At 40.9% G+C, this 27,791-nt stretch overlaps 2 protein-coding genes across 6 annotated transcripts in view; one reads left to right on the top strand and one right to left on the bottom strand.

Annotated features, from left to right (window-relative positions):
* Window positions 1-27,528, bottom strand: part of LMNTD1 (lamin tail domain containing 1) — a 489,768-nt gene extending 462,240 nt beyond the window's left edge. For 2 of the 3 annotated variants that reach the window (XM_086401684.1, XM_086401683.1), the window contains exon 1: window positions 26,967-27,427. The gene's annotated coding sequence lies outside the window, so the exon portion shown is untranslated. Of the gene's footprint in view, window positions 1-26,966 lie in introns of all 3 variants that reach the window. The other variant, XM_086401687.1, reaches the window with a different exon arrangement.
* Window positions 26,048-27,791, top strand: part of RASSF8 (Ras association domain family member 8) — a 134,824-nt gene continuing 133,080 nt past the window's right edge. The window contains exon 1 of one of the 3 annotated variants that reach the window (XM_086401680.1): window positions 26,048-26,883. The gene's annotated coding sequence lies outside the window, so the exon portion shown is untranslated. The remainder of the gene's footprint in view (window positions 26,884-27,791) is intronic. The other 2 variants (XM_086401673.1, XM_086401668.1) reach the window with 2 other exon arrangements.

The raw sequence follows: 27,791 nt of genomic DNA, 5'->3' as shown, positions 1-27,791 counted from the left end.
TCACAACCCTTGATTACACACTGATTTGTCTCCTCGGGCAAGCAAAATAAAAGCAAAGATAGACAAATGAGATAACATCAAACTAAAACCTTTTGCACAGTGAAAGAAACTGTCAATAAAATGAAAATGCAGCCTATTGAGTAGAAGAAGATATTTGCAACTGACATATGTGATGATGGGTAATATCTGGAATATACAAAGAACTTACATAACTCAACATCAAACAAACCTACAGCTTGATTCAAAAATGGGCAGAGGATCTGAATCGACATTTTCCCAAAAAGCACATGCAGATGGCCAACAAACACATGAAAAGATACTCAGGATCTCAAATTATCAGAGGAATGCAAATGAAAACAACCACAGCGAGATACCACCTTACACCTGTAAGAATGGCTATCATCAAACAGATAACAAGTAAGTGTTGGTGAGGATATGGTGAGAAAGGAACCCTGTGCATTGTTGGTGGGACTGAAAATTGACTCAGACACTATGAAAACAGTATGGTGCTTCTTCAAAAAAATTGAAAAGAGAACTACCATTTGATCAAGTACTTTCACTTCTGGGTATTTTTTACAAAACAAAAACATTTATACCAAAAAATATATGCACCCCAATGTTCATGGCAGAATTATTTAAAATAGCCAAAATATGGAAGCAACCTAAGTTTTTGTTGATGGATGAATGAATAAAGATGTGATTTACATATACAAACACACACACACACACACGCATACCAGAATATTACCCAGCCATTAAAAATGAAATCTTGCCATGGACAACAACATAAATGAATCTAGAGGGCATTTAGCTAATTGAAATCAATCAGACAGGCAAAGACAAATACTGTACGACCTCACTTATATGTAGATTCTAAAAAACAAAACAAACAAAATGAAATGAAAACAGGCTAATAGATCCTGAGAACAAACAGATGGTTGCTAGAACAGAGGTGCATAGAAGGTTGCGTGAAAAAGGTAAAGGAAATTAAAAGGCACAGACCTCTAGTTATGAAATTTATAACCCACAGGGATATTAACATACAACATAAGGAATATAATCAACAATATTGTAGTAACTCTGAATTGGGACACAGGGTTACTAGACTTATTGTGGAGTTCATTTTGTAATATACATGCAAATGCCAAGTAACAATATAATATACCTGAAGCTAACACAACATCTTAAATCAACTATATTTCAATACTTTTAAAAAGATAACTTCCTTTCAAAAAAATTTAGCTTCTTACAATAGAAGGCATAAAGAATCTGTGTTCAAAATGAAATACAAAAACTTTCCATCTGAAACTGTGGCAGGTTCAGACGTGAAGATGAAGGTGCCTGCTTTCCAGAGTTTTCTGAAAAAGCAAAAGAATGTCCATGGAATTGAAAGCCAAATATCCACTGTAATTGCTGACTTCAAGGGACTTATGAAGACAAAAGGAAGCTTCTTTATGAAAGGGTTAAGTGCTATCATCAGGAATGAGGGTCAGGCTGTAGGAATACAATTTGAATAAATAAATGGCAAGAAAAACTGGCAGAGACTATGCATCTCTGAACTTCAAATTAACATCTGCCATAAGCATCAAAAGAGTCCCAAATTCTTCACTGTCCAAAACCTCTTGGCTGTCACACCTTGTGGGGACTGTGAAGTAATATATGTCACAGATTCTGCAACCTGGAGAAGACCAAGAAACAGTGGATCATCCTGATCTTTAGGCAAATATGGCATCCTCTGAAAGAAGGGCATAATCAGATTTATTTGGTTGTCAAACCCTTCAGAGCTGCAAATGATTTACTGTGCTTTATTAAATTTACTTCTTGCATATTTTGAAAAGAAGAGAATAGTACACTCTGTGTGTGTGTTTATGTGTTCACACACACTCACATCTGTGTCTTTGTGGAAGACAGCAAAGGTTGTTTGCTAAAGAAAGCATAAAAGACTTTTTAGCAAAATCAACTGAAGGCATCCAAGTGACTATTTTAAAAGTATGATCATCCTTTTAAAAATTGTTTTTAACAGTTTAAAACATTATAAAAGATAAAGGAAATTCAAACCAAGTGGGGAAAAGATAATGTAAACAAGCCAACTCAGAACCATCAGAGTTCTCATGATTGTTTCAAATCTGCGATATGTTTCCTCAAAGCGAGGACAATGGACACACTTAATTATAAAGCTTTGTTACTGGAATAAGGAAATATTCTAATTCCTCAAAAAAGGGAAGGCTTTCCTTGATTTTAAATCAGAAAGATAGCCCTCATATGGAGCAAATGATGCTATATAACGTAATATAGTATAAAGTATCTTCAACTGGATTTTTATTGCTAACATCAAATGACTGTCTAAAGCAGGGGTCCCCAAATCCCAGGCCACAGACTGCAGGAGGTGAGCGAGAGAAGTGTCATCTGTATTTCCAGCTGCTCCTCATCACTCACATTATTGCCTGAGCTTATTATATATCACAATGTAAAAACAATAGAAATAAAGTGCACAATAAATATAATGCACTTGAGTCATCCCAAAACCATCAGCCTCCTCCCACACCTCCACATCCATGGAAAAATCACCTCCCACGAAACTGGTCCCTGGTACCAAAAAGGTTGGGATCGGTGGTCTCAAGCACTGCTGCTTCATGAAGGCACTTCTGGAAGGGTTAAGGCCTCCGTACTAAGCATTCTGCCCTCCCATACTCTGCAAATACCACTGTTCTCTGGAGAACACATATGATCATTACTGTATGCCTAAGTGAATATATTTTCCCACCTGATTCTATCCTGTCATATAAACATAGTCAACAGAATCAAATGACCACAAAATCCATTGATTCATTATCTGGATGGACACAGGAACAAAGGCTCGGAAAGTTGTCAAGGATTTCAGAGGACTCTTGGTCCAATGATAAGTTACAGCAGCAAATGTCACAAAAGGCGTCCCTGACAATCGGTATAGGACCTTGGCATGCACACCATCAACGACAGTTGGATCACTCGCTCACAAGGCCATCTGCTCATGGCTGCAGACAGTTGTTTTATTATGTTATGCTGAAAACTACTGGACTGTATTCCCACCAGCTTTTAAAGTCTGTCCTTCAGATCAAGTGAGCAGCCCTCAAATCTCAGAAGACACTTTGCTTTACCACTTCAATATTAACTTTCCTAAGCCAAACATCTTTAGTTCATGCTATTCATCTATTTAAAATGATGATGAGGATAATAAAATTACTTTCTTTTTTCTTTTGTTTTTGGCCATGCCATGAGTGGCATTCAGGATCTTAGTTCCATGACTAGGGATCGAATCTGAGACCCTATGCAGTGAAAACAGAATCTTAGCCATTACAGGGACTGCCAAGGAAGTCCCTAAAATTACTTTAAAAGTCATGTAACACGTCAAATTTTTTTCAGTGCTTTGTATACATGTTCTCATTTTATCTTTATGATATATCTCTGAACACTACAATAGGTATTTTAATCACGAGAAAACTAACCAGCCCCTAGATCATACCACTGGTTTATGGCAGAATGTAGACTAGAAGCTTGCTCTCTTCATTTTCTTCCTATCTCTGTTTTTAAATGAGTATTTATAAACTACAGTGAACACCTGCGCTAACCTCAGTGAATATTTAGGAGAAGGAAATTTTGAAGTCATTTTACTAATATTAAGAAAATAATCAGGAAGACACATTTATGGTAATTAAGGGTTTTTTCAGTAGTCATGTATGGATGTGAGCTATAAAGAAGGCTGAGCACTAAAGAATTGACACTTTTAAACTGTGGTTCTACAGAAGACTCTTGAGAGTTTCTTGGACAACAAGGAGATCAAACTAGTCAATCCTAAAGAAAATCAACCCTAAATATTCACTGGAAGGACACATGCTGAAGCTGAAGCTCCACTACTTTGGCCACCTGATGTGAAGAGCCAACTCATTGGAAAAGACCCTGATGCTGGGAAAGATTGAGGGCAGGAGGAGAAGGGGACGACAGAGGATGAGATGGTAGGATGGCATCACCGACTCTATAGACTTAAGTTTGAGCAAACTCCGAGAGATAGTGAAGGACAGGGAAGCCTGGCGTGCTGCAGTCCATGAAGTCGCAAAGAGTCAGACACGACTTAGCAACTGAACAACAACAATACTTGCAAATTTACAATTTTTCCAAGTGTTGAGAATTTTTATATAGGTGCTTAAAACTTCTAGAAGAGATATTAAAAGTTTTCTTTTGTTTTTAGCTAAAATTTTGATAAAACTATAGGTCTAACTTCAAGTTCAGGTTTAAATTCTCTTATCCCCACTATATGATAATAAACTAATACAAACCTTCTGGCTTATCAAATAAATCTAGACATCTTAAAAGAACTTTAAAAAAAATGTGTGCAGGTTCTAGGCCTTTCTGTACTTCAGTCATTTCAGATACCATTTTCCCACTGTTTTTCCCTACATCCATCTTCAGCCATTCAATTACTGAGTTTGTGTGCAGCTTCTGACTTCTCTTTTGTGTTCCTAGCAAGAACTGTCAAAATTCAAACATTTACCCTGAAGCAGCAACAACAAAAACCCACTGAATACATAAAACTTCACCCATTGGGGTAAAATCCTTAAGGGTCTTAGAACTACATAAGGCACTCAATTAGATACACAGAAGCAGCGGTAGTTATTGGCATACAATTAATATATCAGCTTTAAAATGTGCCTCCAGGGGCATATTTCAACAAAGTCCAACTTAACTTTCACTGTGCCCAGGAAGTGCACAGTGAAAAGTCAGGTGGTGGGAGACCTCTCTGAGGATCAGCCTGCCCTCATCCATTGGATGTGGACATGTGCACCACTGCAAGAACTTCTGGAGGGCAAGCTGACACTGTAGTGAGGGGACAGACAGAAGGGGAACGGAAGAGGCACTCCACTTCTCCAGGCAACAGAGCACACACCTCTGAAGACGTAATGAGCTGGGACTTGTGGCAGATTGTACTACTGGAAATATTAGCCTGATTGCACATTGTTTGAGTAGAATAGGTCTGCTCTTTAGTTTCTTTTTTCCTTCTCAAATGTGTCCAAATGTCAATTTAAGCCATTTTCCTAAGGAGCAAACTAACAGCCAACGCTATATTGAAAACAAAAACTAGTCAAAATGGCCACAATCAGAGAGGAGCATATTAGGAAGATGTGCATGAAATTTAGATCAACCAGCCTCAGGATACTGACTCAGCCACCAGTCAGGCATATTTCCAGTGTTCAGCCTTGCAGGCAATCACCAGTGGTTGGGCAGCAGTAATTCAAGTTATCATGCTACCAAAATACGGAATTGGTTCCTTCACCTTGCCTCTTCCTAGGATTCTTTATTAAGAATTCTAGCTTTTATTTTCCTCAAAGTTGTTTTTTTTTTTTTTTAATGTAGACCATTTTTAAAGTCCTTATTAAATATGTTAAAATATTGCTTCTGTTTAATATTTCGCTTTTTTGGGCCATGAAGCATGTGGGATCTTAGCTCCCTGACCAGGAATCAAACTTGCACCCCCTGCATTGGAAGGCAAAGTCTTAACCACTGGACTGCCAGAGAAGTCCCGAGAATCATAGCTTTTAAAATATCATTCCTGACTCCCCAGTCTTTGCTGTGCTTTCTTTCTAGAAGCCAATAGAATCATTGAAACAGAGCAGGCTTTAGAAGGAAAGAATCTGCTTTTGTCCTAGGTTCTCCTACCTACAGGGAAAGGATTATTATTCCAGCCTCCTCATGTTTTTCCTTGCATCTAGAGAGACCTCAGTTCATGTAACATTTCTAGCCTCCTTACTCTTTTACCAATCTGTCTCAGAGAATGAACAGCAAATTACTGAATGATAAATTTGAGAAAAGTAAATAGGGCCTGCAAAAGCTCAGCCACTGTCAAGCTCTCCTTCCTTGGGGAATGGCTCCAGTAATGCACATATATGCACATCTTGTCCTCCATGTTGGAAGTTTTACAAGGGGAGCCCCCACGGGAGGAGACGTGTCCATCTGGCCTGGCCCAGTAGATTGGTCTGCCTATTTCTGAGCTATAGCATTAAGAAGCATGCTGCACTTCTAACCCCACATTATCCCTCCCAGTCTTAATCAGTAATAAGTATGGTATTCTGATCTCCATCTGTCTTTCTCTTTGTCTATCTCTTAAGTGGCTTGGAACTCAGGACCACTTTTTAACTGTGTTGACCTTGCAAAGCTATTTTACTACAATCATTCTTATCCACTCATGTGAACATCTTGTGCCTCTTTGTAATGTTATTATTTTGACTACGTGGCAGAAATGTGAAGGTAAAGAGTCTAGCACAGAGCTTGTCATTCAATTAAAGTTTACTTTGCTTTTATTTTAATTTTATTTTAGTCATCACCCCATTGTTTTAATTCCATCTTCCCTTTAATTTCCTCCAATAAATTGGCTTCTTATCTCTTATCATAGTCATCAACACTTTTTTATTAATATTGGTTTTTAATAAATGTTTGGCTGCAAAGGGTCTTCATTGCTGCACGTGGGCTTTCTCTAGTTCGAGCGAGGCAAGTGGGGGCTACTCTAGTTGCAGAACATGGGCTTCTCATTGCCATGGTATCTCTTGTTGTGGAATACAGGCTCTAGGTGTGCAGGCTTCCACAGTCGTGGCATGCAGACCCAGTTGCTCTGTGACATGTGGGATCTTCCCAGACCAGGGACAGAACCCGTACATCAGCTCAGTTGGTAAAGAATCTGCCTGCAATGCAGAAGACTTAGGTTTAATCCCTGGGTCGGGAAGATCCCCTGGAGAATAAATGACAACCCACTCCAGTATTCTTGCCTGGAGAATCCCACGGACAGAGGAGTCTGGCAGGCAACAGTCCATGGGGTCGTATGAGTTGGACATGACTTAGCAACTAAACCACTACCACCCTATACTGGTGGACAGATTGTTAACCACTTGACCACCAGTGAAGTCCTTCAGTGCTTTCTTATTAAACCTTTCTGTCTCTAGACACTGCCCTAAATCACCCTAAATGTGGTTCTTAAAGTGAACGAGCAGCATCCACATCTTTGGGAAATTTGGTAGAAAGGAAACTCTCAGGCCTCATCTCAGATCAATTGAGTCAGAAACTCCTGGGGTGGGACCTAGACACTTGTGTTTTTATAAGCCCTCCGGGTAATTCTGATACATGGTCAACATTGAGAAACAAAGGCCTAAGTCATTCCGTTTCTGTTCAGTTCCATGATTTGTCTCTGCCCAGATACTTTTCTTTTCGTGCCTTAGTCTCTTTGTGATTACCAACCATTTTGTTTGGTATCATTATCAATTGTTTCTTACCTGAAAGCCCTAATTACAAACCCCTCATCTCCATCCCAAAAGGGGTAAAAAAGAGTAACTATTTGGCCCTCAGATGGTTTAAAATTAGTATCCACAGGTCTCTTTTATACATATATTTTTTTTTTTTGCCCATTTCAAATTATTATACGTAACTCACTGAAAATTGGGCAACTCAATTTGTTTTAATTTAGTTTACCAAGCATCCATTTTCAAAACCACTGGATAACATAAACCTACTCACAAATCTGCAAGTCTTTGCTCTGTGTTTTGTTTTTAATGTGTAAATAGGAAATCTCCTGCTAGAGGAAACTACAGGTAGCACTGAAAAATAAACTGGTTTTCACAGCACCAGTTTCCCAACAACCTAAATAGCACCAAGCAATTCAATTATCCTAAAACTGTCATCCAATTTGCTTCTCTGTGGGAGAGCTAGTATTCTTATGTCATGAAGACCAAGAAATTATTTGCTTTCTGGAATATGTGAATATTTTCCTTCCTATTACTGCTGAATTTCTGAAAGAATATCTGGGGGCAAAGGGGATTGGGATGGGGATTGGGACCAGGGGTAAGGGGAGAAGAGAGAAAACAGGAGCTGAAGAAAAAAAAATAAAAGATTTTTTAAAATTTCAAATGAGACCCAAATATCACTATTTAACGAATAAGCTTTAAAATTATCCTTTAGTAAATTTTAGTTAAGTCTAGGTACTTCAAATAATTAAATGGTTCAGATATTTATTTAGTTCCTTCCTACCATTCCTCAAATATTTATGCAAATTAATTTTCAATCAACAAAATCTGTAGACATTCATGGGTCTATAATAAATTAGTGTTAATGAGCAACATTTTGGGGAAATATCATTCTTTCTCATGCCATTCATTTATGAGGCATTTCGAAAGAAACCAAGTCATTCACTTAAATTGTAATGAAAAAGCGTTTAGTATTTATTAGTGTGTAGGCGTCTTGTTCTCAAGGGAGTATTTCACAGCTATTATTCATTCAATCTCAGTTTCCCTAGGAGGGAGGGAAAGGGTGCCCAGTGAGCCAAAGTCCATGAGTTGAGTCATTGTTCAGCTCCATTCCAAAGGACTACTTAGTTTCAACCAAACCCCTAAGGTTCAAGTTAAGATTCTCTGGCTAAGGCTATTCTCTGTGATCTAGTCCCACTAGCAACAGCTCAGACATCACTTATCCATGGACAGAAAAACTTCCTGTGGAACAAATGCCTTCCAGGATAAAGCAGACATTCCGAGTTGCATCTTCAGATTTCTTCTGAGATTCCTACAGTCCCCATAAGGGCCAGATCTTACACCTTAGTCTCAATATTACAAGATCTTTAATTTGGTTATGGTGAAGGAGAGAAGTCCTTCTTTCTGATTTCATCTTCATTGATTTCTATCTTTTCTCCTTGCTTTATTCTATAGAAATGACACCTTGGTCTCATTTCTTTCTTAAGTCTTCTTTCTAATTCTAACTGATCAAATTCCTTCTGGTTTCCCTTGCTTTACCAATCAATCTGGACTCCAGACAAGTGACTTCAACACTGCCTTCTTGAACACTCATTCCACTCCTTTTCTTGAATCTTTCATGTTAATTTCAGTCTCTGATCCTTTCAACTCCATCTCTTACACCTAAGCTACCAAATTTTTGGGAAAGACTCCAAAACCATTTCAAATATGGTCCAAAATAAAAAACAATAAATAAATCATCCACCTTGAAGAATATTAATGTTAATATTAGTATTATTTTTAAAAAATGGAAAAGTCATTCTTAGCTCTTAACAAAACAGGCAGCAGGCTGGACTTGGTCCTCTGGTTGGCTGACCCATCTCAGGGCCATCACCACAGTCACGTGTTCCTCAGCCCTTTATTCCTCCCTCCCCATTGTGATACTGTTTCCTCTTAAAAGCTGTCTTTATGTTTGTTTTAAATGAAGAGTTGTGTGCCATGTTATTTCCTGCAGGTAGAGACTTCCTCTAGATGGGTCTTAGGAAAAAAAAAATATTAATACAGTCTTCCCATTTGCAGATAAGGAAGTTGAGGCCCAGTTTGGATCTATCAAAGAGTTGAGTAGCACTAAAGCCAGCATTTGAAGATTCTTTGCAGTAAGACTCTAGAAGAATTGTTACACAGGAGTCAATTACTATAATGTGGCTTATAACATATACATTATATTTTTAAGCACAGAAACCAAGACACAAAATTTAATCAAGGTTCTTTTCAAACCTATGATCTGTATTATACTGGCTCCCCTTGATATAACCATGTTCTCTCATCAGTTGATGGCCGGTTACGATGCTTCCACTTAGCTTAATCAGGCTGCCAGGGATTGGTGGAAGCAAAGAACTATAGCAAAGATCTACAGATGTCGGTATAATGTAGAAGTAAAAAGCTTCATATGAGTAAAGAAGATCTAGATAATCGCTATCATAATCTTTTACTGGCAGACAGAGTTAAAGTCCAGTACAGTAAGTCCCCAACACAAGAATGTTACGACTTTCAAGATGAGAATATGCATCTGGTTCCAGCAAGAAACCAAAACCTGTGCCATCAACATCAGGCATGAGGAAAGTTTCAGCTGGCCCTCCATCTCCTATTGCTGATGATCCTTCAGCTCTACCATCTCCTACCTCCTCTCTCCTCCAGTCAGTAGCTCTTCTTGCCTTTTCACTTGATGCCAACCCTTGAATGCCAGCTGTTATACTGGACTACTGCACTTTTCAAAGTACTGTACTGTACGACTAAAAATGTTTGATTTTTTGTGCTTCTTTTTTATTATTTGTGTGAAAAGTATCATGAACCTATTACAGTACAATACTGAGTAGCCATTTGTATTAGTTAGGTACTAGGCTAACTTTGCTGGACTTACAAATTGGCCTTACAAACATACTCTCAGAATGAAATTCATTTGTATGTAGGGGACTTAATGGATTTTTTTAAAGTAAGATGAATTTACTACTAGTTAAAATATGTCAGGAGAGAATGAAATATTTTCCTGAAGCACCTTACCTGCCTCCTAAGAAATCTGTATGCAGGTCAGGAAGCAACCGTTAGAACCAGACATGGAACAACAGACTGGTTCCAAATTGGGAAAGGAATAAGTCAAGGCTGTACATTGTCACTCTGCTTATTTAACTCATATGCAGAGTACATAATGCAAAATGCTGGGCTGGATGAAACACAAGCCGGAATCAAGATTGCTGGGAGAAATATCAATAACCTCAGATATGCAGATGACACCACCCTTATAGCAGAAAGCAAAAAGGAACTAAAGAGTTTTTTGATGAAAGTGAAAGAGGAGAGTGAAAAGCTGGCTGAAAACTCATTCAAAAAACAAAGATCAAGGCATCCAGTCCCATCACTTCATGGCAGACAGATGGAGAAACAATGGAAAAAGTGACAGACTTAATTTTCTTGGGCTCCAAAATCACTGCAATTGGTGACTGCAGTCATGAAATTAAAAGATGCTTGCTCCTTGGAAGAAAAGTTATGACAAACCTAAATAGCATATTAAAAAGCAGAGACATTACTTTGCCAACAAATGTCCATCTAGTCAAAGCTATGGTTTTTCCAGTAGTCATGTATGAATGTGAGAGTTGGACTATAAAGAAAGCTGAGAGCTGAAGAACTGATGCTTTTGAACTGTGGTGTTGGGTGTTGTGACCAATGAGAGTCTCTTGGACTGCAAGGAGATCAAACCAGTCAATTCTCAAGGAAATCAACCCTGAATATTCATTGGAAGGACTGACGCTGAAGCTGAAGCTCCAATACTTTGGCCACCTGATGTAAAGAACTGACTCACTGGAAAAGACCCTGATCCTGGGAAAGACTGAAGACAGGAGGAAAAGGGGATGACAGAGGATGAGATAGTTGGATGGCATCACTGACTTGATAACATGAGTTTGAGTAGGCTCTGGGAGTTGGTGATGGACAGGGAAGCCTGGATGCTGTAGTCCATGGGATCGCAAAGAGTCAGACACGACTGAGTGACTGAACTGAACTGAATGTCTATTTTATCCTCTTAAAAGTTCTGTCTCAGAATTTACCCAGAGTTTTTAGTTCCATGAAGAATACAGTAATATTCACTAGTGCTTCCCTCGTGGCTTGGTGATAAAGAATCTGCCCACTGATGCAGGAGACATGGATTTGATCCCTGGGTTGGGAAGATCCCCTGGAGAAGGAAATTGCAACCCACTCCAGTACTCTTGCCTGGAGAATTCCATGGACAGAGGAGCCTGGTGAGCTATACAGTCCATGGGGTTGCAAAAGAGTTGGAGATGACTTAGTGACTAAACAACAGCAACATTAATCTCATAGATTCTTCTGTAACCCCATTTCCTACTTGTTCAATTTTTAGATTTTGAGGAATGAATTCATCCCTATTTCATTCTGGTCTACATGTTTTCTCTTTAGCCATGGGCCAATTTGGCACTATTTATTTTAACTTTCATATTTTATATTATTTTGTTAGTATCTATTCTAATGGATACTAATGGAAGCATAAAAAGCCTTAATTATAAATGTTATTTTACTTTGTGAGGAAAACAAAGCAAATCAACAAATTATATAAACAAAAATATTCAGCAAAGAAGTACCATTAGATATGACACCAACTGTGGTATGAACACAAACCATGAATACATGTGTGATTCTGCCCTCATTCCAATTTATAATTTTTCCTTTTTGAAATTCAATGATGTTAACCTTGCTTTATGCTCCTTTCATTATTGTGTTATAAAGTGACCCCTGAAGAATTTTGTTTCTTGAGATTTCATTTGATCATGAGCAGAATTTGGCCCTAATTAAAATAGGATTATCATGGGATACTATATCAAAGAACTGTGCTTCTGAGGTGGGTATTCTTTTACCTATTTTCCTTTAATAGATATAATGAAGGCCAGAACATATTACCCTTTTCAAATAACAACTCTTTGGAAAATATGTCTGGCCTTGGTAAACAGATTTTTATGTTCAAATGGAAGATTAAATGAGCCTCACTCTTGGAAAATATGTCTGGCTTTGGCAAACAGATTTTTATGTTTGAATGGAAGATTAAATTAGCCTTAGCCATTTCTTAATGCATAGAGAAAACTCCTAGGAGAAACAAAGATGAATGTCCACAGAGTTTTGTTTTCTGAGGAAGATGACTCTTGTGTTTATATAGTTTGATTATTCAGTATACTGAGGTTAAATACAATAGGACATCTTGTAAAATAATTTTTGTAGTAATTTTATGGAGTAGACTAAACTGCCATTAAGAAAAGAGCCCCAAAGTATGTGGCTCCAAGAACAATGAAGCTTATTTGTCTCCCAGCTAACGGGGCAAGGTAAGTGCCCCAGCTTGGTGGGCAGCTCTGCGTCAGTCACTGGAGACCCAGGCTGGCAAAAGTTCTGCCCTCAACAGCTGGTGTGCAGGGCTGTTCAGGTCTAGCTGGTCAAGTAGGGAAAAGAGAGGGAGTCTCCGGCCAGGGAGATCCACTTAAGCAGATAAGGCAAAAGTTCTTCAAACCACTTGTACTCACATTCCATTGGCAAGCATCCAGTCCCACGGCCACACCTGGCTCCATGGCAGACTGGAAAATCATGGCAGTCTCTCTATGTGGCCCGGAAGGAAGAGGGGAAAAACAGAAATAGTGGACAACTGCAGTTTCCACATACTCTAATTATGAAAAATTCACAAATCACCAACCACATGCATTGCAAAGGTCTCTAGAATGCTACCCAAAACAATAAAATGTAAGAAATCAACAGGTTCAGTTTTTTCTACTATGAAAATATTCAACAAGGTAAAAACTAAGGCAGGTCTCTTTGATTTTATGTCACCACATCAAAAAGATTTTTTTTTTTGTACCAAACACATAAAGGAAATACCCCACTTAAAATAAATCATGTTCTAAAAGCTGGGAATTTGTTTTCTCATAGAAACAATGTTCTAAAAATGGCCAGGTTCCAAAATTATTTCAAAAGGGCTCATTTACCTCCTGTGGTACATCTGCAATGAAGGGTACTGGAACACAATACTGTACTGCAGCACTCAAGATGTGAGCCAGAAATAATTTTTAAAAATATTTTCAGTAAGGAAATTAAGTTTAATTAGAGAAGGATATGGTGGGGGGAGTGGGAAATGAATATTAATACTTTTAATATAAAGTCAAAGTGAACTCTCAGAAGTATTCTGGTGGTGGTTCTTTAATTTAAAAACACACCAAAATGTGCAGTCCTCTTTCAAGGTTAATCATAAGCAAGATGAATATGCTTACCAGCCATGCATTACAGGTAGATTTTTGGAATAACACGGGAGGGAGAATATAATGAACAGGGGTGTACTAGGAGAGGAGTCTAAAGGTAACCAGGAAAGAGAATGGAAGGGAGGAAAAATCTATCTCCTGTGCTCAAGCCTCTAGTGTACAAGGCGTGAATAAAGAGATGAGCAGAAGGAAAGACACAGCTAGTGTGGAGGAAAGGAACCAAGACGGACACAGGCATCCATCTAGGGGGATGGGAAGAATGGGGTTTGAGTTTTCCCTGATCCCATCTCCAGGACGTTGAATACTGGCTGCCATGAGGGTCTCAGATTGGTAGAGGCAGCATGCACATGACCACAAGGACAGAAAGAATGTTCACGATCTAAGAGGGATTTAGGGAGTGACTGACTTCTATTTCATTTCACTCTAATTGGCACAAGGAAAATTTGTGGTTAAAAATTAAGAAAAGGAAAACATATCAAAACACAAATTAGAGGACCCTCCCCCGCCGCCCCGGTGGTTCAGTGGTTGAGAATCCGCCTACCAGTGCAGGGGATGTGAGTTCAATCCCTGGTCAGGGAACTAAAATCCCACGTGCTACACCAAAGAGTGCAAATGACACAACTAAGCCCCTGTGCCAGATGGAAGAGGTCCTTGAGCCCCAACGAAGACCCAGCACAGCCAAAAAAAGAGTCAACTAGAAGAATCTTGATAGCAGAAAAGATACACCTGAACGGGGCCCCTATGAAGGTAATTCTTTGCATCTTTCAAGTACACATATTTTCTTTTTCCTTCTAGCTGTTTTATTTCAGTGCAACTTAATAGTTCCTTAATACAAGAGGACTTCTAAAGATGCTTGATCTTGAGTAAAAAGGCAATTTTGAGCAGCTTGATCCCGGGTTAAGTCTTGTGTCTTAAATACAGTGGAAAGCTGTTCCCCACGAGCATGGCTGACTGCTCACAGCCCATTGATTGCAGAACTCACCAAGGGATGTGGTTTCTCTCGCTTGACAACCGCACGTACTATAATCAGAAAGACATGACGTTGGGCTCCTCCAAAATTGCATTGAACTGCTTTCTGAGCAGTACTTGATCTAACAGCGGCACTGGCCACAGAGAACCATCACCACGGGAATCAGCAGCCCACCCAGCCTTTCTGAAGACCGACCATGAAACAGGGATTTCTTTAACTTCTGAAAATGAAAGCCCCTTTTGAAAATAAATATAAATTCTCAAATTGGCTGCAAACTATTGAATCAAATGCTCTTTGTGGTTTCAGAGACTATTAAGACAACCCCAAACCTGTCAGCACAATTTCACTCACAAATTTCTCTTATCCCGGTTTATTGCTGCATTGACTATTTTGCAGAGAGATACAAGTTTATGACACAAGGAATAGAAATGGTGTGTAGCTTAATAAATACAAATGTTTGTCTGCATCCTATCTTGAGTCTTAACTCTGAGTCTAATTCGCTGCATTATTTTGAGCAGTCCCCAGACATCTCTGGCTCTGACTCCTCAACCAGTAATCGAAGACATTGGATGAGATGAGCCTAAGACCCCATCCAGCTCAACTGACAGGCAGTAATTCAAGTTTTCTCAGCTTCAGTTTGGCCGTGACAAGGGACTTGACTGCTTTACAGAGAGATTCAGCAATCGGTTCAGCCAAATCACCTGGCTTATCAATATTTTTCATTTGAAGTAATAAGTTCTGAGTGAGGATGTTTATCAGCAGAATGGACACAAAAAAACAAACAACTATGTGAAGAAACTGTTCTGTCTCATATTTGCCCACCTGATATTGGTGCTCGCTTCTGAATCATCACCAGGGCATTCCTCTCCCCGTTCCTAACGAAGAGGCTGGGTTTCTGGTCTCACACTTGACTCACTGTCCCACCATGAGATAAGAAGGGAAAGCATCTCACTAAAACATCAGGCCTTCGACCTGAAACTTCTGATGTCTATAGTAAGAGTAAGGATAAAGGCTACCTTGAACTGGCGTCCCCTCTAGGTCAGATCACATTATTTGGTAAATATTCATTATCATCATCTCTGTTTATACATGCAGAGATGAAGGCCCAGACAGATAAACAGCCTGAAGTCAGCCCTATTAGCCCTATTCTAGATGCGAATCCATTCATTCCGGGTTGCCTGGAGGCATCTACAGGGCTCTGTTCTCAAGAGTGGGGCAAGAGTAACCAGGAGGATGAAGAAGGGTTAAAAACTGACAACCAGCTTTAGAAGACTTCAATATACTTCATTCTCAAAGTCTATGGCTTTTGCTAATTGTCCTTGTTCAGGCTCAGGACTCTGAAGGGAGTTCTGAAAAGTGCATTAATTTGCTTTTCATTTATCTAACAACAAGACTCATGCAAGCACCTCTTCTGTGCATAATGACTACTGAATTGGCTGCTGGAGAGCAGGTCTGAAAGAAGAGAACACTCCAAGATGCTAGCCACACCCTGGGAGGATTATATTCTGGTCTTAGAAACCTTTCAAACCTCCTTTAAACCTATGTTACTTGCTAATGCATCTTCTCTTCTGCCCGTGTTACTTTCTGCCCATACTAAGAAATTAGGGTATCACCATAGTGTACTTTCTCTCAGTTTTAGAAACCTGAATTTTATTTATTCATGTGAGTTCTTCACTACCTCTAAAATATATCCTAAGGACGTCCTTTGAGCACTCACAGTAAAGTATTTATTACATGTAAAGCAGTTCCTACTCCAGATCACAACCTCTCTTTTCCAACTCCAGACTACTGGAAAGGCAGAAGTTAAAATGACCTGCCATGGGGTCTTTATCAGTTTCCTTCTTCTGCAGAGCACCCAGGTCTAAGGATTGATTGCCAAGGCCTGGAATTTTAGCTCCCATGTTTCATTCTGTCTTATTTTTTTAAACTTAACTTGTTCCTAATAACTCCTTTATATTCCTTTATTTGTAGTTACATATAATGGCCAGAGAGAACTAGACTCCTTACCTACACAGACCCCCAGAGTTACAGTCATCATTATTCTTTTATTATATTACAGGAGAAGGGAAATTGACATGCTATTCATCTCTGATTAATTCCTGACACTTGGATCTAATAAACAGAATTTTTGTTTTAACCAACACTTCCCTGGGAAACAGCAGGTGCTAAAATTAAAACACAGAACCAAAAAACATCTCTGCCCTGAGGAAAATAAAAAGATCTCTTTTTGACTTACTCTCTGAAGCTGTCCAGGGCTGAATTGATTATCTACTTCCGTCTAGAATCACTAGAGTATTATGCAGTTTTTCCTGCAGCTTGACATGCTGTCATGACCCCGATTAGTACATGGATGTCACAGTTTTGAGGGCAGCAAGAAACACGAGGCTATTTCTTCATAAAGTATCCAGTCTTTGTCCATTTATTTGTTATAAAGCTCTGGTGGCCTGTATTCCTTACAAGATGATGACTGTTTTGGAAACCAATGCTCAGAAATCAATATACAAATTGAATGCTAGGAGTGAAGTCACAGAATAAGGTTAAAAAATAAATAAATAACAGAGTTATGTTCACTGAGTATTATGTTCCTGGTGCAAATGAAGCCTAACTCTTTTTTTTTTTTTCCTGTATTTCTTAATTGGATTTCTGAACTGTTCTTTGGGTCATTATCAGAAGCTGAAGCAAGCCTTCTATGTCTCTTCTCTTTCAATGGCACTAATCATTTTAATTTCTGATTCATATGCTCAGAACGTTAGAGCTAGATGTGACACTTAAGGTAATTCTGTAAGCCCTTGCTGTGAAAGGAATGCAGACCCACCTGTATATTTGGTCCACTCGGAATAAACACAGATGGAGGGTATTCGGAGAACACTGGAAGAGGAAAGGGGATTCCCACCAGGCAGCCAGCTCTATCAGTCCATGCTGAGGTCAAAGAACCTCTGTCAGGCCACACTTCCACCACACAGAGGTGCGGGAAGGCAAATGGACATGTCCAGGGTCACAAAGCTAGTTAAGCAGAAGAACTAGCACTCAGTGGGTTATTTACCGGGATGGTCTCTTATCTGTTAAAAGACATATAAGACCAGGAACGTCCTTGAAAATGCACATCATTGTCTTAGCCATAGTTCACTTGTGGGTTATATGCCTGATTTGCTTGTAAATTGACTTGGAAACATCAATCATTCTAAAATAGTAGGTTAATTTATTTTGCTGGGTGAGCAGTCCATGGTGAGAAAGCTTTGATGCTGCTGGGACTGCCCAATCCTCACTCTCTACCCCTCAGCCTCAGCACACTTGGAGGACCAGGTGAAAGGGATCTGCCTAACCCAGACCTCAATTTACAATTCCAGTTTAATCTCTGCACCCTGAACCCATGCCAACTGTACGCTTCATTCTCTCAGCTCTTTTTAAGTCTTGCCTCACTCATTAACCACACATCATACTAGGAAAAAGTGTAGATTTTGAAACCAGACTTCCTGGATCTGAATCTCAGCTGTGCCACATCTAATGACGGACTATGATTTGGCTTCCTAATCTATAAAATGGGTATGATAATAGTATATATGATACAGGTTGCTATATTTTAAAATTTATTATGTTAGATGTATTTAGAACAGTGTTAAAAAGCCAAGACATCACTTTGTTGACAAAGTTCCATCTACTCAAAGCAGTGGCTTTTCCAGTAGTCATGTATGAATGTGAAACCTGGACCATAAAGAAAACTGAGCGCTGAAGAACTGATGTTTTTGAACTGTGGTGCTGGAGAAGACTCTTGGAGTCCCTTGGACAGCAAAGAGATCAAACCAGTCAATCCTAAAGGAAATCAACCCTGAATATTCATTGGAAGGACTGATGCTGAAGCTAAAACTCCAATACTTTGGCCACCTGATGCAAAGAATGGACTCATTTGAAAAGACCCTGATGCTGGGAAGATGGAGAACAGGAGGAGAAGGGAACAACAGAGGATGAGATGCCTGGATGGCACACCCACTCAACGGACATAAGTCTAAGCCAACTCCAGGAGCTGGCAATAGACAGGGAGGCCTGGGGTGCTACAGTCCATGGGGTCGCAAAGAGTCAAACACGACTGAGTGACTAAACTGAACTGAAAGTATATTCTCTCCTATAAACCTGCAGATAATAATAATAATAGCAACAACACTCACTTATCAAGCAGTAAATGCTTGATAAGTAAGTAAATGATATCAAGCAGTGTAAATGCTTTATACACATTATTTCAGTTAATCACTGTAACTCTTCACATGCTACCAATATTATCCTCTTCTCCCCTACCCCGTATTTTTTTGGCAGGTAAGAAAGCTAAGGTCTCAAATATAAGAAGCAGAATCAGGACTTGTACCAAGATCTGTCTTGATATCCTCCCAATCTTTCTGAGAAAAGAGCTTTAGAGTTCTCTTAAAGCTCTTTTATTTCAACAGACTGCCTTACCTCCCATGCAGGTCAGGAAGACTGGGATCCCCACCCAGGGTGATGAGCAGCAGCAGGAAGGGACAGGTCTCTCCGGGAAAGTGTGAGGAATAAGACGATGACACCATTACTGTCTTAACCAGCCACCCCCACTGTGTCACACGGCACCTATGTGGGCTATACTGCTAAGGGCACCCCAACTCCTTACTTATTTGAGAACCATATCGGGAAATATTCTGGTTCCAGCCAGGGTGGTACCATTCGTAATCTCAACTTCAGTAGTTCTTGGAGTCATTTATTTCTATCCCAGCCTGTAGGGTAAAGGGAACATCTCTTTCATTTCCTGATTAGGGAAAAAATTATGGTTTTACTCCCTTCCTTCAGAGCCTGTAATAGCCAGTATCTTCCACTCTTGCCCCATACTCATCTATTCATCCATGTCAAAAATGTACCTTCCATTAGTCTAAAATGGTGCCTTCAGTGGAAGGCTTGGGGCTGAAGGGCCAGGGGAGGAGGAGAAGGGAAGTCTCTGAGTTTGCTAGAGGAACACCGTGAACTGCCGTGTAACCGCTCCTGTACACCTGCCCACACCTGTATCTCCCGGGCGGCTCTGCATCTGCCTCCCTCACTCCCCCACAGGACCACAGAGCCTTTCCTCAGCACCTCCCAGGATAGCCTTGGGGTGCTCCTGTGAAAGCAGCCTTACAGTACATCCTGTTTTTCTCAAAGACCGACCGTAGTACCCACACTGGGCTTGGCTCATGGAGCTAAACTTAGAAGGGGGATGGATAAATATTCAAACTATTGTACAATTGTGCTCATTTCATATGCTAGCGAGGTAATGCTCAAAATCTTTCAAGTTAGGCTTCAACAGCATGTGAACTGAGAACTTCCAGATGTACAAGCTGGATTTAGAAAAGGCAGAGGAACCAGAGATCAAATTGGCAACATCCGTTGAATCATAGAATAAGCAAGAGAATTTCATAAAAATACCTACTTCTGCTTCATTGACTATGCTAAAGCCTTTGCTTCTGTGGATCATAACAGACTGTGGAAGATTCTTCAAGAGATGGGAATACCAGATCACCTGACCTGCCTCCTGAGAAATCTGGATGCAGGTCAAGAATCAACAGTTAGAAATGGACATGGAACAACAGACTGGTTCCAAATTGGGAAGGAGTATGTCAAGGCTGTATATTGTCACCCTGCTTATTTAACTTATATCCAGAGTACATCATAAGAAATGCTGGGCTGGATGAAGCACAAGCTGAATCAAGAGCGCAAGAAGAAATATCAACAACCTCAGATATGCAGATGATACCACCCTAATGGCAGAAAGCGAAGAGGAACTAAAGAGTCTTTTTTAATAAAGGTGAAAGAAGAGAGTGAAAAGCTGGCTTCAAACTCAACATTCAAAAAACGAACATCATGGCATCCAGTCCCATCACTTCATGGCAAATAGATGGAGAAACAGTGGAAACAGTGAGAGACTATTTTCTTGGGCTCCAAAATCACTGTTGACAGTGACTGCAGCCTTGAAACTAAAACACTTCCTCCTTGGAAGAAAAGTTATGACAAATCTAGACAGTGTATTAAAAAGTAGAGACATCTCTTTGCCATCGAAAGTCCATCTAGTCAAAGCTACAGTTTTTTCCAGCAGTCATGTACAGGTGTGAGAGTTGGACCATAAAGAAGGCTTAATGCTGAAGAACGGATGCTTTCAAACTATGGTGCTGAGAAGACTCTTGAGAGTCCCTTGGACTGCGTGGAGATCAAACTAGTCAGACCTAAAGGAAATCAATCCTCAATATTCACTGGAAGGACTGATGCTGAAGCTGAAGCTCTAATACTTTGGTCACCTGATGTGAAGAGCTGACTTATTGGAAAAGATCCTGATGCTGGGAAAGACTGAGGGCAGGAGGAGAAGGGGATGACAGAGGATGAGATGGTTGGATGGCATCACCGACTCAATGGACATGAGTGTGAGCAAACTCTGGGAGACAGGGAAGGACAGAGGAACCTGCCATGCTGCAGTCCATGGGGTCACAAAGAGTGGGACACAACTTACTTACTGACAAATTAAAAATCTCCCCATGTCCACTATCATATTTAGCTGTCAAAGTATTATAGGATGTCAGAGAAGCTGAAGTTGAATGTTTATTATATCAAGAGTGGTGGGAAAAAGGGATAAGAATCTGAAAAGGAACATATAACTGAATCACTTGGCTATATACCCAAAACTAACACAAGACTGCAAATCAACTTTAATTTAAAAAAAAAAAAAAAAAGAGCAGTGGAAAAGCTGTTTGAAGAAAGGCAAGTACAGCTCCAGTGGCCAGGGAAGATAGAAACCCTGGTGTGCAGCTCAGGGATTGATGGAAGAAAGATAAATAGGCAAGTACCATTTCTAGGGACAGTGGAAGAAAGAGGGAGCTTGGCAAGTGGGCCTCAGACATAAGCCTTAACCCAAGGTGCCCTTGTCCCATCCCAGCCTGTCTGGAGCTATCCTACATTTTCCTAACATCCTTTGCTCCTCCTTTGCTGGGCACTTCACCTCAGTCCCTGCAGCCTCCATCATCCACCCCTGCTTAGCACTACGTGCAAGTGAGGAGGGAGGGAGTTGGCTCTTCACAACTCTAAGTTGTGCTCTGAACATACCTTCCTTTAGAAACGTGGTCACATGTGGTACTTGGCGTCCGAGGAACTTTTTAGTAGTATGCTTCAGTTGTTACAGGATCAGTAAGGGTTGGTGTGGGGCTCTGATTTGTTAGTGGGTACTGCTGGTACCCTTCTCAGATCCCTTTCTCAGGCTGTGTCAGTTACTAAATGCAGGTGCCTCCCTCTCAGAGAATCCTCTTTGCCCTTGGGGAATAGGAGGTGCCATGCCTACGTGTTACCACCAACCCACAGCCAATGAGTGACCGATAATAGGAGTGTAAAAGGCCAGTCTCTTTGGCCAAGGGACCAACTCTGCAACCCAGTTCCTGCTCTAGACTGCCCCATAGGATCATGCTGGAGCTGGGCTCCTTCTGAAATACAGAATCCCTGCCTCGGGCTCTACTTCCAGAGAACCTGATCTAATACTATACATGCTCATCTTGTGTTTACTAGAGGTTCTTTATTGTCACCACAGCAATACATCTCTAGGGAAACCAAGGGTAAGAAGAGGAACAGCTTGACAGGACCCTAACCAAATTGGGACATGTAATCCAACTCAGTGTATAATATTCCAGTTGTCGATGGTCAGTTACTAAGTCGTGTCTCACTCTTTGCCACCCCATGGACTGCAGCATGCCAGGCTCTTCTGTCCTCCATTATCTCCCAGAGTTTGCTCAAATTCATGGCCATTGAGTTGGTGATGCCATCCAACCATCTCATCCTCTGCTGCTCCCTATTCCTGGGCCTACACCTAATATCTGCCCTTCTGCTAACATTAACAGTCCACCTTCTACCAAATTTGAAATGAAGATTTATTTTGTTCATACTCTAATTTTTCTCTTCTTACAGAATATGATTATACTTGTTAAAAGAATTGGATGTGCAGCATTTATTATTAATCAATACATGTTACAGTTCTTTCAAATGTTGCTGAATGATTCTAAATTATTTTATACTAATTATTCTTACTATGATCATATAAATTTCACATTTTAAATTTATTGTTGGGCTGTTTCCTTTCCAGGAACTATAAACTCTATTATTGTCCATGACTGGGTCCTTGATAAGGAGGCTCTGGTTAAACCAGCAGTGTTATAAACAGATCAGATGTCCAATTTGCAATTAATAAAAATATATAATTGAATACATGAAGGCAAAGCAGAAGATAATTTAATCTTCCTGCTATAATTCAGAGTCATATGAGATCATCATTATAAACCCCAATTATAGCACTGGAGACATGGAGGGAGTTGGTGTGTGGCATTCAGGCTAAAAGAATGTCAGACAGTTCAGATTTTACTGCACATATTTACAAAGGTACAACTTCATAACATCAGGCACCGCATTCACTGTTTTCCCCCAATATCCTAATCCCAGTATAGGCTCTTGTTGAGCTAGTCTCAGCTGACTAAATCCACTCTTCTAGCCTACAATTAAAAAAATAAGAAAATGGAAAATAAGAAAATTCATGGGATTATCCTCTCAAAAACTTCTACCTAAATAAGAAGCCAAACACATTTTAAATCCTATTTCTAAATATATTTGCATTTATTCCTTTTGATATACCCTGTTAAAATTTCCTTTTATAGTTTATGCTTTTTCTTTTCATACTGCATTTCACTGATTAATAAAATATATTATTTTATTAAATAATAATGTGCCCCATCATATTATTAGAGGGTCTTTTAAGGAGCTGTTTATGATTTGGTATCTAAATGTTTTATTATTTTTTTAAACAAGAAACTATCATTAAATTAAAAATTCTTATAGATCTGAGAATTGTTGGTTGTTTCTAAAAAGGCCCTTTACGTTGGTCAAATAAATCACAATAATTATAGATCTTTGCTGTGTTTCAGTATGTGTACAAGATATTCATTAGGAATGGTAAAGAAAACCACATTTAATTGCTTTCTATACACATACTGAAGAGGAGGGATTTTTTTTTTTCCTTCTAAACTTGTCAGTAACCGTGACTAAATGCGGGCTTGGTAAGTGTCTGAAAAACTCTAAATGATCCCATTTGTACAAATTTTAGTAGATGACCTCAGGCCTCTAGGTAGCCTTGATGTCACAAGACTGGAGTTGTAACTCCAGCTATCACGTCTGTGTTTTGGGCAAGAATAGCGCTTGAGTCAGCCGTGCTCATAAATAAGGACACACAAATGAGTTTTCCTGGAAGGCCCATACAACACCTTCCGTCCACAGGGCCAAAACTTAGTAACCCCTATCTGCAAGGAAGGCTGTGAGAGAGAACTCACTGAGCACAAAATCAGGTTTCTATTTCTAAGAAAGGAGTGGAGAAAGAGAATGGGATAGGCAACTAGCATTACTTGCCTCTTTTCCTCTTTTAGAACCGCTTTTCTCAGATGGACTGTGAGCTCACAGAAGGCTGAGATTATGTCATGTCAATCTATGTAAACTCAGAACCTAGCACAATACCATATTTATTATGCTTTTGTTATGTTTATTATTTAAGGAAATGGAACCCTCTGCTCGTTACGCATTAGAAAGATGATCCAATGCAAATATAACATGAGCAGGTGACATGAGTTTACTGCATTTATACAGTCATTCATTCATATCACTGTTATTTCAACTCATATTAATTGAGCTCCCAGTCTGAGCCAGGCCTGTGTCATGTACGGGGGATACATGGACAAATACAAGATAGCCCCTGGCTTTAAGAAGAGGGTGGGGGAGCAAGGCTGGGGAGTACAGGGAGGCTCCACTGGTAAACAAGCAATTTCGGGGTCACATGGTAGGAGAACCTAGGAGTGGTCCTGAGCCACTGGTTGAGATTAGGCAGCTGTAAACTACTCTGGGTAAAACACAAGAGTGTGGAACGAAGGAGGGGAAAAGAAGGAAAAACAGTGGAGTTAGATAATAATGGAATGTCTAAGTTAGAGTCCACAATTCACTCCTTCCAGCACACATACTTTCTTCGTGACAAAAATGTTTGTTTCTCCCTTGGGACTTCTTCCTGACACGTGGCTCTTAATGGATCTGACCCACTGACAAGCTTCTTCTGGCCTAAGCCATAGACACGACTGTGTTTCATGGGCCTTATCTGAGCACAGTACAACTGTCTTCCCAGCATCCCATCTTATAAGGTGGTGTTCTGGTGGACCAGTTTGGGAAATGCTGGCCTAGATATGATTCCATAGACACAATAAAGAGTTGCCAGGGATTTCCAGAGAAAGGAATTTATTTCCATGAACTGCACATGTGAACTCAGCGTGTTAACACCTTGGGTTTCAGTTATATGGGTCACCAAAAGGAAAGAGGTTTTATTGGATTAATGAGGCATCATTTTAGCAACCACACAGTCAAAAAAGTTATTCAGATGACAATTTTACTAGTAATGAAGACAGTATCTTTTCTTTCTGCAAATAATTCAGTTCATGACATATATGGCTAGAAATGTATCTACATCAATTCCTACTTTCTTTGCCTAGCCCAGAGAAAGAGCTGTCTTCCTAACCATGAAGCAGAAGTCATAAAGAGATTTGATGATTCCATCCTGTGGCCTTGAAGATGGAGAAAGAGACCATAAGCCAAGAGATGGAGAAACTAGAAGAGGCAACTAAGTGGATTCTCCCCTAGACCCTCCATGACAAACAACAGCCCACATTTTGATTTTGCGATTTCTGATCTCTGGAACTGTAATAACACATTCTTATAGCCTCTAAGTTTGCGGTTAACTTGTTTACAGATAGCAGCAGGAAACTAATAATACATACAACGTAACTCTAGGTGCTGTTGACTAGTTCATTCGCACTGATTCAGGAAAGAGGAGACATATGTCTCTCTCCCTTGGGATTCTCCTCTTTTCTGAATCCACCCTCTTAGATTCTTCTCTTGCATATAAAATCTGACTGTGTCACAGGGCTTTAAGTGCATGAATACTCACTTATTCGAATTAGGTTACTTTCAGGGAATATAATTAGAGACCAGAAATAAGGGTTGTTTACAAATCCTGCCAAGGACATTTGGTGTGATCTCAGGAAGGCTTAACAGGGATGTGATTTACAGCTAAGAAAGCTCAAAACAAATTATACTATACACTGAACAAAGAATGAATTAACCACATGGGGCTAAGGTAGGGAAGGGACTTGTCTCGGTTTATCTAGGCTGGACAGTGGTAAGTTCACTGGCATCTGTAGCCACCAAGAGGGCAACAATGGGCATGAGGACACCTCAACAGGTTCCTGGATCCTAGTAAGTGCTTCTCTTAAACAGTGGACACAGTTACTCAATCATAATAAATTTCATCTTGATTTACATGCTGGTCGTATGAAAGGTGGTTGTCGTGAGTCAGTCAACTTATTCACCTCTGGACAAATGATAAAATCGAGGTCAGCACCCTCCTGGTGATCAACAGAAACAAGATTAAGGTTCTTCTACTTGGTAAGATCTGGAGCCCAGGTTCAACAATAACCACACCCCATACTGTTATCACTCACCCCTGTTTCAGGACCTCCATAAAAGAAGGACGACTATTCCAGCAAAACAAGGGAGGCAGGTTCTACAAAAGAAGGAGGGGTCCACACTGGCAAATGCCACGTGGGGGCTGAATTTTTCCATCATATTTGGCAATCAGGCAGTGACTGATGTTATTCAGAGGAGTGAAAGGTTGACAAGGGAATGAAAGCTTAAGAAATGTTAATATTAAGGCTGGAAAACTCCTCTGAGAAGAGGATCCAATGCCCTCCATCTTTTAAAAAGTTCCCCTGGGTTTTACACTTGAATCATAAAGAACTCTTCTTGTTCCCAAATCCTCCAACTGTTGATGAGCCAAATTTGCGTCTTACCATCTCTCTCCTCAGTTCACCTCCGAAGCAGAGGAACTAATGAGCTGTGCAAGAGCTAAAGGTCAAAAAAACAAGAGGAAGAAACAAAAAGTCTACCAACCCAAACTCCAAACAAGTCAAGCCCTGAGTAAGGTGAGCGGTCACAAGCTGTGCTTCAAATGTAATCATCCCGGTTTCAATTATTAAAAAACCAACAAAAAAACGAGTGTCTGGAGAATCAAAAGGGACACTTGATCTTCGGAATGCTTCCTTGCGTCTCATTCATCATCTATTCTCATACCATCTCCCTCCAAACTGAAAGCCCTTCCTGAGTTGTGAGCTTGTGTGACTACAAGTCTGAACCGAAGACCGAATTTTGTCCGGTGACTAGAGTAACCGCATGCCATAGAAAAGAGGTGGAACTGTGAAGACGACACATACATGTGCGTTTCCAAATAAAAACACCGCTCTCCTTCCTCGACGATGTGCTCTATTCAAAGGTATACGTGTGTAGGGGCCGGGGTAGGGTGGGGGAGCGGTTTTCTGAATCTGAGCCCAGCTCTTTCTAAACTTGGTTACTCACGTCTGATTCATTGGCTGTGTTTTTCGTCTCCTGTCTCTGTCATTGCCTGCTGCTGAGAAGGGGGTCGCTGAATCATGCCACTCCAGATGAAAAGCAATTCAGACCCTCAGTCCTGGGGGGGATGGAAGGGCCCTTTTTTTTTTCTTTCTTTCTTTTTTTCTGACAGAGTCTGCAGAAAAAGCCTCCTACTTTTCCTGGGTGACCGAGGAGGGCAGTTTTACAAGTCTCACCCCCGGGCGATGGAAGATTTTGCTCCGTGAGAGTCAGCGAGGCACCGTGTCTGGCTCTCGGGCCCACCGGGCCTCGGTGGGCGGGGGTGCGTCGCGGGCCGGGTGGCGCGGGGGCCGAGCCGGCGAAGGGGGCGGGGGCCCGAGCGGCCGGGCCGCGCTCCCCGCCGCTTTAAAAGATCCCACAATGCAGCGCTGGCGTCCCAGTTCCGTTACAATGTCTCTCCCGGCGCCGGCGAACCGGCGAGGCGCGGGAGGGGCAGCCGGGGAGCGGCGGCTGTAACCCGAGCGCCCGGCCGAGGGGGGCGCCCCCGCGCCGCCGCTCTCGCGGGCTCAGCCCGCGGCCCGGCGAAGGGGCGGAGTCGCCTGCCGCCCGGCCCGGTCCGGCCCCCAGCCCGGCCCCCCGCCCAGAGGCACCGGCCGCGAGAGCGAGCCGGCCGCCGAGTCTGCCGCCCGCGCTCGTCCGGCGCCCCTCACCGCGCCCGGCGCCCAGCTGTTAGCCGATCTTCACCGGCCCGCCCGCTCGCGGCCATCTGCGCGGCGCTGGGAGCAGCTCCCGCCGGCGGCGCCGCGGCTATCCTCGCGCTCGCACACCCCG

This window comes from Bos grunniens, chromosome 5 (assembly GCF_055505025.1).
Source record: "Bos grunniens cultivar Pamir isolate PY7600 chromosome 5, Bosgru_T2T1.0, whole genome shotgun sequence".
Lineage (NCBI taxonomy): Eukaryota > Metazoa > Chordata > Mammalia > Artiodactyla > Bovidae > Bos > Bos grunniens.
The sequence above is the reverse complement of the archived record's forward strand: the minus strand, read 5'-3'. Positions and strand labels throughout refer to the sequence as shown.